This window comes from Lissotriton vulgaris, chromosome 2_1, assembly GCF_964263255.1.
Source record: "Lissotriton vulgaris chromosome 2_1, aLisVul1.2, whole genome shotgun sequence".
NCBI lineage: Eukaryota > Metazoa > Chordata > Amphibia > Caudata > Salamandridae > Lissotriton > Lissotriton vulgaris.
In genome coordinates this window covers 1,453,745,405-1,453,760,919 of record NC_141687.1, presented here as the reverse complement: position 1 = coordinate 1,453,760,919, position 15,515 = coordinate 1,453,745,405, and the positions used below count along the sequence as shown (strand labels likewise).

The 15,515-nt window shown below is 49.2% G+C and overlaps 1 protein-coding gene across 4 annotated transcripts in view; it reads right to left on the bottom strand.

Moving 5' to 3' along the window:
• Positions 1-15,515, bottom strand: part of LOC147732747 (ATP-dependent RNA helicase DDX25-like) — a 1,983,894-nt gene that overhangs the window by 1,674,743 nt on the left and 293,636 nt on the right. The gene's annotated exons all lie outside the window — the stretch shown is intronic.

The window sequence follows — 15,515 nt, the reverse complement described above, 5'->3', positions numbered from 1 at the left end:
CAGGTCAACTGCAGCTCTGGGCTGATGTTTACTGGTCCCAGCATTAACACTAAAAAGACACTAAATAAATAGGCAGGCGTTTATTTAAATGTTACTTTGTGTTGAAGAAAGAATGTAACTAAGGAGTCCTGTACTGCTCAACTTTAAGAACTTCTTCATTTTTAAAGACATCTTGAAGCAAGAGTAAAAATATGATAGTGTCTTAAACATTCAAAAGTGTATTCAATTAACATGCAGAACCTTTTCACCTTAGTTTATCAGATTATATTAGTGCATTGATTAGTATTATTTTAAAAGTGATAGTTTTCACACATTAATTTATAAACATTAAATCTATGTCAGGACCGGAGCCTCATAACCCACGCACTCGGCCCCACTCGCCCGTAGTTGCATGTACCAAGTTGTACCCCCTTTGTAATAAAGCCAACATAAACGCTTCTTGTGGTGGTTGTAGGAAGGTAGATATCGGACTATATGGTTACCCCAACTTTTTGCCAGGTGTTTTGCTGGTTTTCGACTTAGTTGGCCTGGGATCCTGCTATTCAGGGCCCCAGGCTATCTGCTCTCCTATATAAAATGGACTCCATGTACTTTAGGTACATACCTGATTGGGTATTGGGTCACCTTTGTGAGCCCCTGTATAGTGTACCATAGGTACCCAGGGCATAGGTGCATCCAAGACCTACCAGGGGCAGAAGCATTTAATATGCCACCCCTGGCTGGCCATCTAAACTGACACCACAGGCTGATCACTCAGCTTGGGTAAGGTGGTGTAATCACCCCTTACTTAGATATAGTATATCTATATCTACCTTATATATAGACACACAGTAACCTATAAGTCACTCCTATGGCAGGCCTTAACAATCCTGGAGGCAGAGTGCTTGGTTTTATGTGAGAGGGTGCCCTAGTATGAGCTGAGCACCTCTGCAGATTTCGGAACCATCTCCTTATGGCTGTTCTATGATATAGCCATACCATATACTCAGGTGCATTATAATCCTCGCGGTTGAATGCTAACTTTGGTTTGGCTTTATCAAAACATGTCGTGTAAGGTGTCAAACACTTTGGAATACTACCATGCCCCCCCCCCGACAATTCTGGCGGCGGGGATAGCATTCCACCCTTCTAGAGGGAAAAGACGTGTGTATTACTGCTTTACCTGGTTAAAGTTAATCAGAGCCTCAGCATCACAAAATGTGTCGGTGGCAGCAGCATCCAAGTCTGACCTCCTGCTGCTGGACGAAACTCCAGGAAGGGAGGCCTGGACAATAGTGTCAAGGGAGGTGCTAGCATCTCCCCAGACAGCCTGTAGTGTATTGGGGCAGGGTGGATTGAATGGAAAGATGCTTTTCCAGACACTGCCAGGGGCACAGAAGATGCTCCATGCACAGCCCGGTTCAAACCAGTTGCTGGGACACTCCAGACCCGCTCTGGCGTGAAACTGGACAAAGGGAAAGGGGTGTAACCACCCCCTTCCCAGGTCCACCCATAGGCGGGACCTAGCAGGTAATCCAGCCCCTTAGTTTAGTATAAAGATAGAAGCTGTGTCTAGAGACATTAGATTATCCTGGACTGAAACTCTGAAACGAAACTCTTGGACCTTCGACGTTCTATATCGACTAGAAGACTGAAGACATCTCCCTTGTGGTCAAGGAGTGACCACCCTGTGCAAACAGGCACCATCAGTAACTTGCCGGTTTGCTTTATTGACGCTCCTGCCAGAACCCGAAGACTCAGCGACTCAGGAACTGGACTTCCAGACTTCTCCGACTCTGATCCACATCAAAGCTCAGACCTGTGGTGGACACGAGAGACTTGGGACGGGCCACCCTGGACTACTTGCATTTTGCTAACTGCTTGACTCCAGAGGTACCCTCGCAGTTGTGCATTGGGTTATGAAGCCCCAGACTCGAGGGCCATTTGCACCGAAGCTCAGCCCTCCACACTCCACGAGTGCCGCGTGGGGCCTGCTCCTGAATTTCAGCTCGACCAGTCTTCCCGGTTGCTAGCCCGTTGGGTTGTTAGCCCTCTGAAGACTTTTCTTGAAACTACACCGCTTGCCTGGTTGCTCCAGCTTCCCTGCAAAGGAGGAGTTCCCCAGACCTTGCTGGTCTGAACTGAAGCCAATCTTCACTTCCTGCGTGGGTTGCGGTTACCAAGGCTTGTTGGGTCCAATCCGGATACCGACACCGCAGTAAACTAGATCCTTCGTGGGATAGCTCGAATCCAGCTACTAGTTGTCGTCGACGCCTCCTGGTCCTTGTGGCTGCAGAGACAAGCTTCGCATCTTCACCTGAAATCATTTGACATCGCCCGTTTCCTTCCTGGTTCCTTCCTGGTCACTGGCTAGTGACCCAGACTCTGTCCCCTCTGCTTTCAGGTTCTTCTGGTCTTCGATCAACCCTTGGATCCACCCGGGCACACTTCAACTGGCCGCCTGCAGCACTTCTTTTGCAGATCTCCATTGAAAGCATCGACGAAACCAGACACAAAAAGACACCTATGCACCCGGCTTCCCTGGGTGAGGTAACTCGAGTACTCCAGTGCTCCTGTGGGTATTGACTCTTCAAGTGTCCTAGTTAAAAGGGGTTTCACCGTAGTCCACCTGGAAGTGTCCATAATCAGTAACTTTGTAACTTCTTCGTTCTCCATTGTAAGTCAAGGATAACTCGCGACTGTGTTTAGACACTGCACGCATCTCCCGTGGGGTCTCCTACTTCCTAACCTTTGGTTGTCTAGTGTAGCTTCAGCGATTCCCTAGGCCCTAGGCCTATTCCCTATTCAGCAGATTACTTTCCTTGACAAGGTACACAAATTTTACTTTTACAACAACAACGACTAGAAAAACAAGGCCATCAGCTGTTTTAGAATCAATTTCAAATCCTACACAGAATCCCACTTTTTGATTGGCCTAACATGATATCGTGGTCTACGCGTTTCGAATCCCGCTTTTTGTGGGGATTCTCTTCAGGATCAAACAATTTCTGAAAGACATAAAAGAACAGTCCTATCTTACTATAAACACTCTCAAAAGTGTCTCCATTGTCTCACACACTCTGCAGCACTTCACATCTTACCTTCTATTAGTCAATGAAAGGCGTTGGTGTCTCTAAGAAATAGTCTGTGGAAAAAATGAATGAATTGGACTCCAATCATGCCCGATCTATTCGGATTTTTTGAAAGATTAATGAGTGACTTCTTACTTGTATTAAATGTGCAAGACACAAACTCTTGTAATGTAATAACTCCAGGTGCATAAAGAAGTCTGCATTTTTTTGCAGAGAACTATCTAACAACAAAGCTTATTGCCAGTTAGATGAATGCTTATGTTACCAAGTTAAGACCATTCTGTACCTGCTAACATTCTAGGTTGACGTGAATAAATATCGATCTCTGTGGCTCTGGGTTGTTTGAAGGATCTAAGCCTGCAAATAGAAACCATGCATGAACTGAAGCGGAGCTTGTATCTCAGCAGCGACTCTTGTGAAAACTTGATTGGGGATGAAATCTCGAGTCTCAGACAAAAGCTTAACTACTCGTATGGGGCTCCTTATAACTCTAAGCCATATTGGCCATCGAACAACGCCCGCATCTTGCAACGTAAGCTCTGAGCTCACCAACTCCATCCTGATGCCATCACCAAGCCGTTGCCTGCACGGTAACCTGTGGACACCGTGACATGCAACGCCTAGCTACACCGACTCGCACTGGTCTGACCGACCTGGTCACTGCTGCTGACTTCGAATCCTGTGAATGCATCGAAGTTGGGTACCGCCTCGCACGCTTCGCGACGCACAGCCTGACTTGCACCACTGTCCGGACTGATCGACGCCAGCTCCCGAACTCCAGCTCTGTCGCCACACCGCAAGCTGGAAGCACTGCAATGAAGCACCGCCTTGGATCCGCCATCGGGCCGCTGCCTGCACCACATCAAGGGACAACGCGTCCTGCCACGCTTTTTCTGCACCGCGACTACCACCGGAACAGGCTCCCATGTCTGTGTCGGCCACATCAAGAAAAGGTACTGTGACTGAGTCTGTCGACATTTGAGTGGGCCCGGACCGACGCGGTCCGCTGGATTTGTTAGACTCTGTGTTCTTTCAGCAGCACTGTAGCCGGATAGGGCTACCGACTGGCACAGGTCTTGGCACCTGGCGAGGCCCCGTGGGGCTTCTCTGGATTCCATCCACCTTTTCCTCCTTGATTGGAGGGTGTGGGGCGCCTGATGCGGCGACCGGTGAATATAGGGCGGCTTCCATCTCTTCTGCCCTAGCGTCCGACAGTTCGTGGGAGCGGGCTAGGACCAGGATATCGTCCAGTGAGATTCCAGGTTGCCAGAGGATTAGCTTCCGCAGGACCTTTGAGGGGCAGCCGAGGATGATCTGATCACGGATTTCATCTCGCTGGTCTGTGAAGGGGCAGGTGCTAGCCAGCCGGCATAGTCGCGCATAGAACATATCGACGATTTCGGCATCAGTCTGCCACACCCTCTTGAACTTGAACTTCTCAAAACCGTGGTTGAGCTGAGGGTCAAAGTCTCTGTTGAGCGCGGCCACCGCCGCCTCATAGTCCTCTTCGTTTCCGGTGTGGGGGAGTGTCTCGAACAGATCATAGATCTCCGTGCCCCCGTAGTAGAGGAGGAGTGACCGTTTCACGGTGCCTTCCGTCTCCCTTGTCCCCTTGAAGTAGTGGTTGAGTTGTCCGACCCAGGCCTTCCATCTTGGTGCGGCAGTGGCGAGGTCCGAGGCTTCACTGAAAGGGGGGGAGCCGTGCAACTGCAGTGTGAGTATGCACCGGTGGTGGTTGATTGGCACCAACGGCTAAATTGCGCCCTCCATCTTGATGGGCGGCAGCACCTGGCGCCGGCAGATTGCTCAGTGCGGCCGGGCAATGGTGCGTAGGCGGAAGGGTGGGGCTTGCGTGCTGACATGCAGCTCTGGGGTGTGTGCTTCAGCACGTGCTCCTGTGTCGCTGACCGTGCAGAGGTTCCGTGTGCATGTAGGTAGGGGGGCGCCATTAGGCCTCTTGCGCAACTTTGTATGAGTGGGGAAGCGTGAGCAGGCTAGGCCCTCAGTGGCATGATAATGCAGGTGTCGCTTGCTGTCCCAGAAAAAGCTACTCTCTCCTGCACTCTTACTTCCTTTTTCCTACACCTTGTTTTTGCAGCTGGCAATCCTTGTTTACAAAAGTCAATCAGGCACAGCTCCCAGCGAGGTGACACACATGGCCCCACACGAGGATCCTGGGGCGCGAGCGTGTGCTTTGGCAGCAAGTGCAGCAGGGGGCGCAGGCAGCAGAAGGGGCAGCCCAGTCTCGGGGCCTCGCCACTTGGAGTCGGGAGTGAGCGACGACCTCTGGCCTGCAGGCCTCTTCACAGCACCATCATAGCACTGAGGAAGGAGCGGATGTGTCCGCGTGTGAGGAGCAGTGTGCAGGCTGGGCAGCAGGCCTTTACCCCACAACGAGCACTACGACTGCGAGCGCTGCCGGCTAAATACGCTCCCGATGGCCAGGGAGACCCATGAGCGGGCTAGAGATGGCAGCTCAGGCAGCAGACTTCGTCTCCGTCAGGCACACAGCGACCGCAGGCGCCGACCCGCGCGGAGCGATGCGGGTGAGCTCCGCGGTCTCCCCTCCGATCTTCACTCCGCACCAGTGGGAGCAGGGCAACGCGGGTGGGTATCGCGCGCTCCTCGACTGAAGCACACAAGTAGGCGGGCACGCGTGGTGTGCGACCGACCTTGTCGCCAATGTAGCGTGGCGCGGCCCAGGACAAGGTAAGCCCCAGTTACGCTAAAAGAATGTTCACAAGGCAATTGCTTTCACTCGTGGCTGGAAGACCCTGAGCGGTCCTCGGCCCCTTTATTTATACCCTCGGGATGAGCCCGCCCCGAGGGGTGTAGGGTGCATGTGTGAAACGCAACATTGTTGTAGAGGGCCCGTATGGCTCTATACAAATCCCATTCTCAGATTTATAATCATTCAGCATACAAAGATGAGCAAATTAGATGGGGTTTAGAAAAACATTTGCCTTCATCACAATGAAGACGCACAATTGTGGCATTTTGGGGCTGCATTAAAAAAAGTTATGTTACCCATTTCAAATGGCCTCTAGCATAAAGAAACGTAAATAGCAAAAAAGTCACATTAAATGTGGGCATCATTTTCCACTCAATCAGTGTAATGATAAAAGAGAAAAAGTCGTCACGTGTAAGGAATAAAGACTTTAAGGGCATTGGCCTAAACATAATTCGTTCGAGGAGAAAAAATAGATAGTGTGATACCCGACGCTCTGTATCGAATGACATCTAGTGTCAAAGAAATCTGTCATGAAATGTATTGCATAAATCTTTTTCAGAAAGTAAAGCAAACAATGCAGATTTAGTTCACTTACTTTATTTTATACGGATTTGAGAGACACTGGCGAGTGACTTGGCTTCAATACGACGAAGAGGGCCAATCTCAGTATGATCAGTGGGGTGTGTGACGGGGGCATGGCTTGGGCGAGGATAATGGCGGACTCGTGAGCAGAGAGCTCTGCATCAGCCCATAAATTCTCCTCAGAAACCGCATAGCCGGTGCCGCTTTGGACATATTCGAAACCCTCTGGAAGATCAGAGGCTCGAGAAGTGTGCCCAGGAAAACTCTGCTGGCTGAAAGTGATGAAAGCCAGAAGCAGAGTCTAGCGACAAGAAACGAGCGACAGAGGCTGTAAAAATGGCGGCGCAGGGGGCGTTCAAGAAACCAATGTCCCGGGCGTCGGAGAGGAACCTCAACGCCCAGCTTAGTGCTTCGCCAGTGAGAGGAATAAGGAGCGGCGAAAGCCGGTATGACCGATGCCTGCAGCATCGAGGCTGGGATCGAGATCAAGCTCCGGGCGTGAGAGGAGCGCGCTGGGCGGGCATACTCTCCTCTCGAGCAGGCGACGCCAGAGTACGGCACATGTGAGAGTTATCAAGTTGGGCAGCAGTCTTGAAGAGTTCGCCTGCAGCCGGTGGGCCCCCAGGGTTGGAAAGGAACTGGTGGCGGCTACGTGGAGCGGATATGCTTGGGACGGAGTCAGAGAAAGGTGCACAGTTGGGCCGTGCGGAGTGCGGTGTGCTGCTGGTGCAGGCCTGGTTGCCGGAACGAAACCTCCCTGGCCCCAGACAGGAGTAGCAGCCTACCTAGGAACGGGCAGCGGAGGGAGCAAGAGTAGAGCTGCATGAGGTTGCGCCGCGGAGATCGCGTGTGCAACCGGAACGGGAAGCAGTGTCCGACCCCGGGGGCTGCAGTCGGCTGCAAAAGGCTTTGGAACAGCAGATGGGGGCCCTCACGGGCAGGGTAAGCTTCTTGGGAGTGCTGGGCTAAAGACGCAGAAGGGGGCAACCGAAGAAACAATGTCAGGGTCGTGGGCCTAGTGGAAGAAACGGAAGGCGACAATATAGTGTCTTTTTTGAAAAATTGGTTCAGGAGTGCGGTAGCTCCAGAGGGCCGGTCTGCTTTCTATACTCTGGAGAGGGCCCCATAGGGTCCCTGCCAAGCCGTGGCCACGGGAGGCCTCAGACCTGTGGTGGCCCACCTCCTTCACTTCCATGATAGAGACTTGCTCCTCGCAAAGAGAGAGCTGGGGGCCCTTTCACCATGGATACCAGCAGGGTTACTCTTAATCCGGATTAGACATTGGAGGTACAGAAGAAACTGGGCCTCCTATGTGGAGGTCAAGAAAGCACTGAGAGACGAGGGCCTCCAATACTCCCCAATGTTTCCGGCCTGCTTGCGTATTATGCTGGAGGGGAACACATTACTTTGATTCTCCCAGGGATGCCTGGGATTGGCTAGAGATTTAAAAGGGTGAGACACCGCACAATGGGAAACTTGGAGCTGCAGGGCGGAGACCCACAGACCCCAGGAAACGTTTTGAACCATCGGTCCCGCAGGAGGAGCCAGAAGAAGCGGTTATCTCAGACGGAGAAAGAAAGGACCAAGGCTTTGCAAGCGGTGCTTTTAGGTGCACAAAAGACTGAGGAGGAGGAGGTGTCATCATCATTGTTAGAAATGGGATTTCTGGTTGGCTAAGGCGTTCGCCAAAGAGACAGAAACCACCATTTTAGTCACTGCAAGGGAGTTACACACCAAAGATAACCCCTGCTCACCCCCTTGGTAGCTTGGCACGACCAGTGAGGCTTATCCCAGAGACAATGTATAAAGCGTTTGTGCAAACCACACACACAGCAACAACACAGTAGGCGCACTACAAAAGGAACTCCACACAAGGTTATATCAAAAATAGCCTTTTTATTATCAAAAACAATTTAGAATAGTAATCACACAATATACACTGTGCCAACTGGCACTGGGCAATATATACAGGGGATTATATATACACCTGACCGGGCCACCATCAAAAGTACACATAATAAATGTAGAACCAATAATACATGTAGAACACACCAGTGACTACTGGCAAAATACTGTACTCTGCATCATCTTCCGCAACATAAATCATATTATGCAGCAGTCTTACATTAGGCGTGAAATATATTCTACGCCAACCTCATAGCATAAACACATTATGAGATAACATCATATTAGGGAATGATCTCCTAAACTAACCACATTGGGGCATAATCCACAGTGTATAAATCCCATTTCCTAGCACCATATAAATCACATTAGGACCTGGCACCCTACAAACCTCACACCGTCCCCCTGACCAACTGGCCTTCTCAGAGGGCTCAAATGCCCGATGTCCATAATGTCAGGGCGGCTGCCAACGCAGCAGAATCCACGTGAGCCATTGCGCTGGCACCACTGTGCCACCTGGGTCCCCACTGGGATGCCTCTGTCCTAAACGTTGCAGCTGCCGCTAATCGCCATGTGGTACAAAAGGGGGTGTGATGGATGGAGCATCTGAAACAATCAAACACTCACGCCCAGTCAACAGATCTGGGTTTAATCCATCCCCGTTCTTTAGCCCACTCTGCCACCCCAGTTCAGACATGGCCATATGCAAATCAGTCTGACCCTGTGCCTCATGGGAACAGTCCAGCATAAAAACTGCCAAGCTATATCTTCCCTGGACCGGAACCAAGCTTCCTAGGACCGGTTTCTGGCATTACAGCCGTCTTCAGTCAGGCTTGCTTGAATCCAGTGGCAAAGTGTGCAAGGAACTCACGTCTGAGCATACCCTGCCAACTTATGGCAAACAAAGCAGTACAAAAGGGGGTGGTGATGGATCAAACCCAGATCTGTTGACTGGGTGTGAGTGTTTGATTGGTTCAGATGCTCCGTCCATCACCACCCCCTTTTGTACCGCTTTGTTCACCATAAGTTGGCAGGGTATGCTCAGACGTGAGTCTCTTGCTCACTTTGCCACTGGATTCAAGCAAGCCTGGCTGAAGACGGCTGTAATGCCAGAAACCGGTCCTAGGAAGCTTGAATCCGGTCCAGGGAAGGCATGGCTTGGCAGTTTGGGTTGGACTGTTCCCTTGAGGCACAGGGTCAGACTGATTTGCATATGGCCATGTCTGAACTGGGGTGGCAGAGTGGGCTAAAGAACGGTGATGGATCAAACCCAGATCTGTTGACTGGGTGTGAGTGTTTGAGTGGTTCAGATGCTCTGTCCATCACCACCCCCTTTTGTACCGCTAATTGCCATGCAGCTGTGAAGAAAGTAAAGGGCCTGGCACCACAGTGCCTCTTCTGTCCCACTCAGGGTCTCTTATCACTAAAAAATGTGGCCAACATTACAGCTGCCCACTAGGGCGGTGCAGCTGTGAATAAACAAGACAGGCACGGACCCCTCAGTGCCCTCTGGACCCCTCCCTGGGCCGTAAGAACAAATGTGCCCACGTTGCAATGGCTCGCTATGCCGGCGCATCTGTGACAATCTCCTTAAAGGGACTTGGCACCACTATGCCCTCTGGACCCCCACGGGGTTCGAACAACAAACATATCCCCATCGTTGGGGCAGCCGGCTCTCTTGTGGGACCACCCAGACACTAGAATTGGAAGGGGAACGGGCCCTTCTGAAGAACCGGGCCTTATGGGCCTGGCGGCGCAGGGCACGCCTTAAATCTCCGAGTTCACCTGCCTTGTTGAACAGAGACAAGACCCTGTTAGGCGTAGAAAACCAGGTTTATTAGCTGCAGCTAAGCACAGTTGTCCCAGAAGTACAGAGTAGGTTCTTAGGAGACTGCCACTTTATTCCGTGGCGCACAATCTTTTATAGCACACATATTTACAACGTATACTCCCAATACATAAAAGGCTAGCCAATAGGAAAGGTTGGAAAACAAGCTATCAAGTGTCCCAAATACGCCCTTCTTTCAGACTCAGTGTGTCGCCCCTTCCCACAAGTTAATCAGTGCTAGTGCCTACAATCCAATTTGCAGGTGGCAGGACGTAATTGTGTGCCTCAAAGGATAGTTGTGTAAAAGAATACAAGGAGAGAATAGCGAAGGCCAGCCGGATAAGATAAAGTAAGGAAAGAATAGGGAGAGCCAAACAGTCAGTCGAGACAGGGATCAATCAACCCAGACCTGGATTAGTGGACTTGGCCAGACCCTGACATCGGTTTCGTAAACAAGGGCAGGTGGTTACTTTTTAAGAGACACGTAGCAGCTGGAAAAGGCAGAAACACTCCGTTCGCCGTGCTGCCTGAGTGAGGGCAACACAAAATGGCGATGGGACACAAAATGGCGGCCGAATACAGGACAAAGTCGAAAAACAAAGAACTTTAGACCCTACTTTTGCCATTACTCAGGCAAAATACAAAGGACTCAAGTTAGTCTGAGTCGATGTCAATGGCTATGAGGTCGTCAAGCTGTTGCTGGAACATCATTTTAATGTTCTCTGTTTTCTGTGACACAGGCCTTGGGACACACACGGTGGCACAAAGACCGCAGATGGCAGGGCCACACTGTAAACAGACAACAAGAGAAAATGATGGCCAAAACCATTCCAAAGAAGGTTAATACCTTCCATCCCCATGTGGAAAGTAGTCCCCAATCTCCTGTGTCCTGGTGAAACGACTCGGAAATTACGTGCAATTTAGAGATGGCTTGGTATACCGAAGGGGCATTATCAGGAATATAAATGCAGCAACTAGACCCGATCAATTTACAGACTCCTCCGCGATCTGCAAGAATAATATCTAGAACTATCAGATTCTGCAAAGTCATAAGGCGGTCCGCCTGAAGTTCGGCTGTACGATTACTCAAGGCTCCAGAAGTCACATTTATGGTAGCCTCCACAACACGAACTAACTGTCTAATGTTTCTGCTATTGGCTATTGGGCCCCAGAAGGGAAGAAACCCTTTTAAAAAGTCCCCTCCCTCTTGTCCTGCTGTGTCTTTGGAATCGATAACCCCTCTGCCATATCTAGTTCTGTGATGACCTGAAGGAGCGGTGTATGTCGGAGGGAGAAGGAAAGCCACATAACACGTTCCTGAAAAGTAGGTGGGGAGCCACGTGTCGGCTCTGTTGTGGCAGACAAAGTATGTGCCCTGAGATGGCACTAACGGTGAGGAAATCTGGGATAAATATATGTATGTATGGGAACAAACACTCTTTTCCTGTTGGTTTTTAATATTTTGACCATTTATCTGTGAACACAAATTGCCTCGATGAGGTATGGTCCGAATTGGTGGGGATCTCCTTCGCCTAGCCATATCTGTGAGGCTAGTAACGTAACGAGTCACTTTCCAACCATCATACACTCTTATCTCTTCAACGGGGATCTTTCCACTTTCGGCAACTCTTGCCGTAGCCACTATTCCCTTTATCAAAGAGCTATGACTAAAATCTGCTCCACCACCATATGGACCAACAAGAGGATGTCGAAGTTGATTCTGGTATGCATTAGAAAACATGGCCAAATAGGCCCAAGCGAAACAACTAAATATGGCATCCCTTTCTCTGAGTTATGGGGCACGAGTCCACAAACCCAACAGTCATTAATATTGACTTCCAGTTCCAGTTGATGCAACAGCTGGATAAATGAATTGTTAAAGTATTCTGTTCTCCTAATTTGTTCGTGCTCTGGGAGTGTATAGAACTGATGCGGGGAGGCAGTAGTGAGAAAAGGCAAAGAAACAGAAGTAAGAACAGGTGCTTGCTGCATAGTATGAATAACCCAACCCACACAAGCCAATAAAATACATGAACATATTAAAATGCACAAAGTTACGCCACATGGACTAAACAACAATTTCTTATATTTACTTTTCATTTCTTGCTTTTTATCATTCTTTTCCAATTTAATATCCATCCTCTAAAGCGTTGCTCACGGTAATCTTCCTAGATCACTTAGTTGTGATTTTTAGCCGTCCTATGACACTGCAAGTCCTGCAGACCTATTGTCACTACTCAGGTCACAGCCTAAGACTCCTACCGTGACCCTGCAACTTGACGGATAGTAAAAAATGTCTCTTCAAAGGGTAACCAGAAAAAGGAAAAGAAAAAAAGTTTAATTGTTCTTAATGGGTCTAGGTCTCAGGTTGTCCCGGGTCTTGTCAGGTACCGTTTGCTCTCAAAACAAAGTCTCTGAGTTTGTTGTGTTCAATCTCAGATGTGATGGTACAGCTTCTTGCAACAAGTCGTCTTCTTCTTCTTTTTCAGACTTCGTCCGATCCAAACGTGCACTACTGAAAGGTACCAACCGAGGGACCCTTTCACCCTCACTATCACCTACACCCTTGCGGACCCACTGGTCAAAAGGCAAAGGTACCCTTTTGCAGTGCACGCCATGGATCCAATTCTTCTTTCCGACGACCTTTACTGCTGTATGTGTCACCTGAAGAACTTGCCGAGGCGGCCCCCAACAGGGTTCCAGATCCTTCTTTCGCTGAAAATTCTTCAAGCAGACCCAGTCTCCGGGTTGTATGGATTGACCGGGGTCTGTGGAGGCCTCCGGCAAAGCGTTTTGAACCTGTTGGTGAAGAACACGCAATTTAGTGGCAAGGTCATATAAGTAGTCAATCAGCATAGGATACGGAATATCGGATTACTTTTTAGGTCGAGGGACTCCCCAGACGTTAGCTGGGCACCCAAAAACAACCTCGTATGGGCTGAGTCCCAAGCGAGAGTGTACAGCTGTTCTCGTAGATAGGAGTGCCAAAGGTAAAGTATCGGGCCAAGCAAGACCCGTGCTGGCCTGAATCTTAGCCAGTTTGAGCTTGAGAGTGCCATTATAGCACTCTACCAAGCCTGCTGACTGAGGGCAGTTTGCCGCATGGAATTTCTGCCTAATACCAAGACCTGCACACACCTTCTGCATAATTTGTCCTACAAATTCACTTCAATTGTCACTCCAGACAATTCGCGGCAAACCAAACCTCGGGAAGAATTCCTTCAAGAGGGCTTTGGCAGTGGACAAAGCAGTATTATCCTTTAGGGGGTAGGCCTCTATCCATCTGGAAAAGGCACACACCACCACCAGAACATACTGAAGGTTATTGCAACGTTCCATATCAACGTAATCGATTTGCAATACCTCAAAAGGATGCGTGGGGGGAGCAAAATGACCTGCCGGAGTTGGGGTTCCCCTTCCTGGTTTATGCATCAAATGATACAATGTTTCACCACATTTTCCTCACATTTAGGGATTCCTTCATTCTGCCATACTGGAGCCAGAAGTTTGCATATCCCCTTCGCGCTGATGTGGGCTGGACCATGCGCCATAGTAACTACAGGCAGTACATGGGCGTCTGGTAACACCCAACGCTGGTATTCTGACAATTCCGTCCAACACCCTGTCGCATCCAACATTCCTGTACTTTCTCTCCACTTACTCAATTCCTTCTCTGTAGCTTCTTCTTGAATCATTCTCACACTTTCTATTGTGTCCGCACACATTCCTCCTTCTCTGACCCATCTTTCAGGGCCTGCAATATACATGCGACTTGTAGTATCTCTTGCTGTTTCTTTTGCTACCCAGTCTACAAAAGCATTCCCGCGACCCACATCATCAGTGATCCTTTTATGTGCACTACACTTCACAATTGCTATCTGAGTGGGCAAAGTAAGTGGTTCTAGGTCATTCACTAACTGACCATGCTGTATTTTAGTACAGTGGGAGGTAAAGAATCCTCTTTCCCTCCAGAGGCGGCCAAAACTATGGGCCACACCAAATGCATACTGGCTATCGGTGAACACATTCACTCTCTTCCCTTTAGCCAATACACAAGCTCTAGTCAGAGCTATCAATTCAGCTGCTTGGGCTGAATTCTGCCTTATGCGTGCTGTCTCTACAACTGTATGCAAAGTGGTACCAGCATAGGCTGCAGTCGTTTCATCATTGGGGAGTTTGAAACAAGACCCATCCACCCAAAGGGTCCCATCCAAGTCCACGAGTGGTGTATCTTTTAAGTCTATTCTGCCTTTCGTTTCCTCCTCTGTACGGAGAAAACAATTGTTGTTCTTGGGTGTCTTTTTCTTCTGGAATGGGTAACAGTGTTGCTGGATTCAAAGTATTACATCACTTGATGTGTACATGACTAGCCAAGAGCGTCAGCTTGTACCCAGACAAGTGGGCGCACCTGAGATGTTGTGTTTTTCTTCTATTCAAAAGAGTATCCACTGCATGTGGAACCATAACAACGAGAGTGTTATCCAGTACCAATCCATCAGATTGACTAATGGAGATCGCTGCTGCTGCTGTAGCTTTGAGACAACTAGGCAATGACTTGGCTACTGGATCCAATGTAGCCGAAAAATAGGCACATGGCCGCTGTTTGTCTCCAAATTGTTGCGTTAAAACTGACAACGCACAACCTTCTCTTTCATGAACGTAGAGTGTGAAAGGCTTACTGTAATCCGGAGTACCTAACACAGGGGCAGAACACAAGGCAGTACGTAAGTTAGAAAAACTCTCCTGACATTCGTCAGTCCAAGGAAGAGGTTGGGGTGTGTCTTTCAGAGTAAGTGCCAGCAGAGGTTTAGCCAAGAAAGAAAAATTTGGAATCCACGGTCTACAATAAGAGGTAATGCCCAGAAAGGCACACACCTCCCTTTGTGTGGATGGTAGACATTTGTGTGATTGCTTGACTATGTTCTGGGGTCAATCGCCTTCCCTCCTTCGACAAGAGATGACCTAAGTAGGTAACCTCTTGGCAGCAATATTGTAGTTTAGAGGGTGACACCTTGTGATGCAGGTCAGACAAATGACGCAACAGCGAAATAGTCCCATCCTTACAAACATCCTCTGAATCAGCAGCAACCAACAAATCATCCACATACTGAACAAGAGTGGCACCTGAGGGCAAAGTGAAAGCATCAAGCTGAGATTTCAAAGCCTGATTATAAACGGAGGAACTCACAATAGCCTTGGGGTGCATGTTTGAATCGGAAACTTCGGCCTCCAAGAGAGTAGCTAAAACTATCTCTACTCTCCTCAGCAATAGGAATGCTGAAGAAAGCATTTTTAAGATCAATAACGGAAAACCAGGCAGCTGAAGCAGGTATCATTGTGAGCAAGGCAATGAGATCTGGGACGACAGGAAACTGGGGTACAACAATCTTGTTGACCT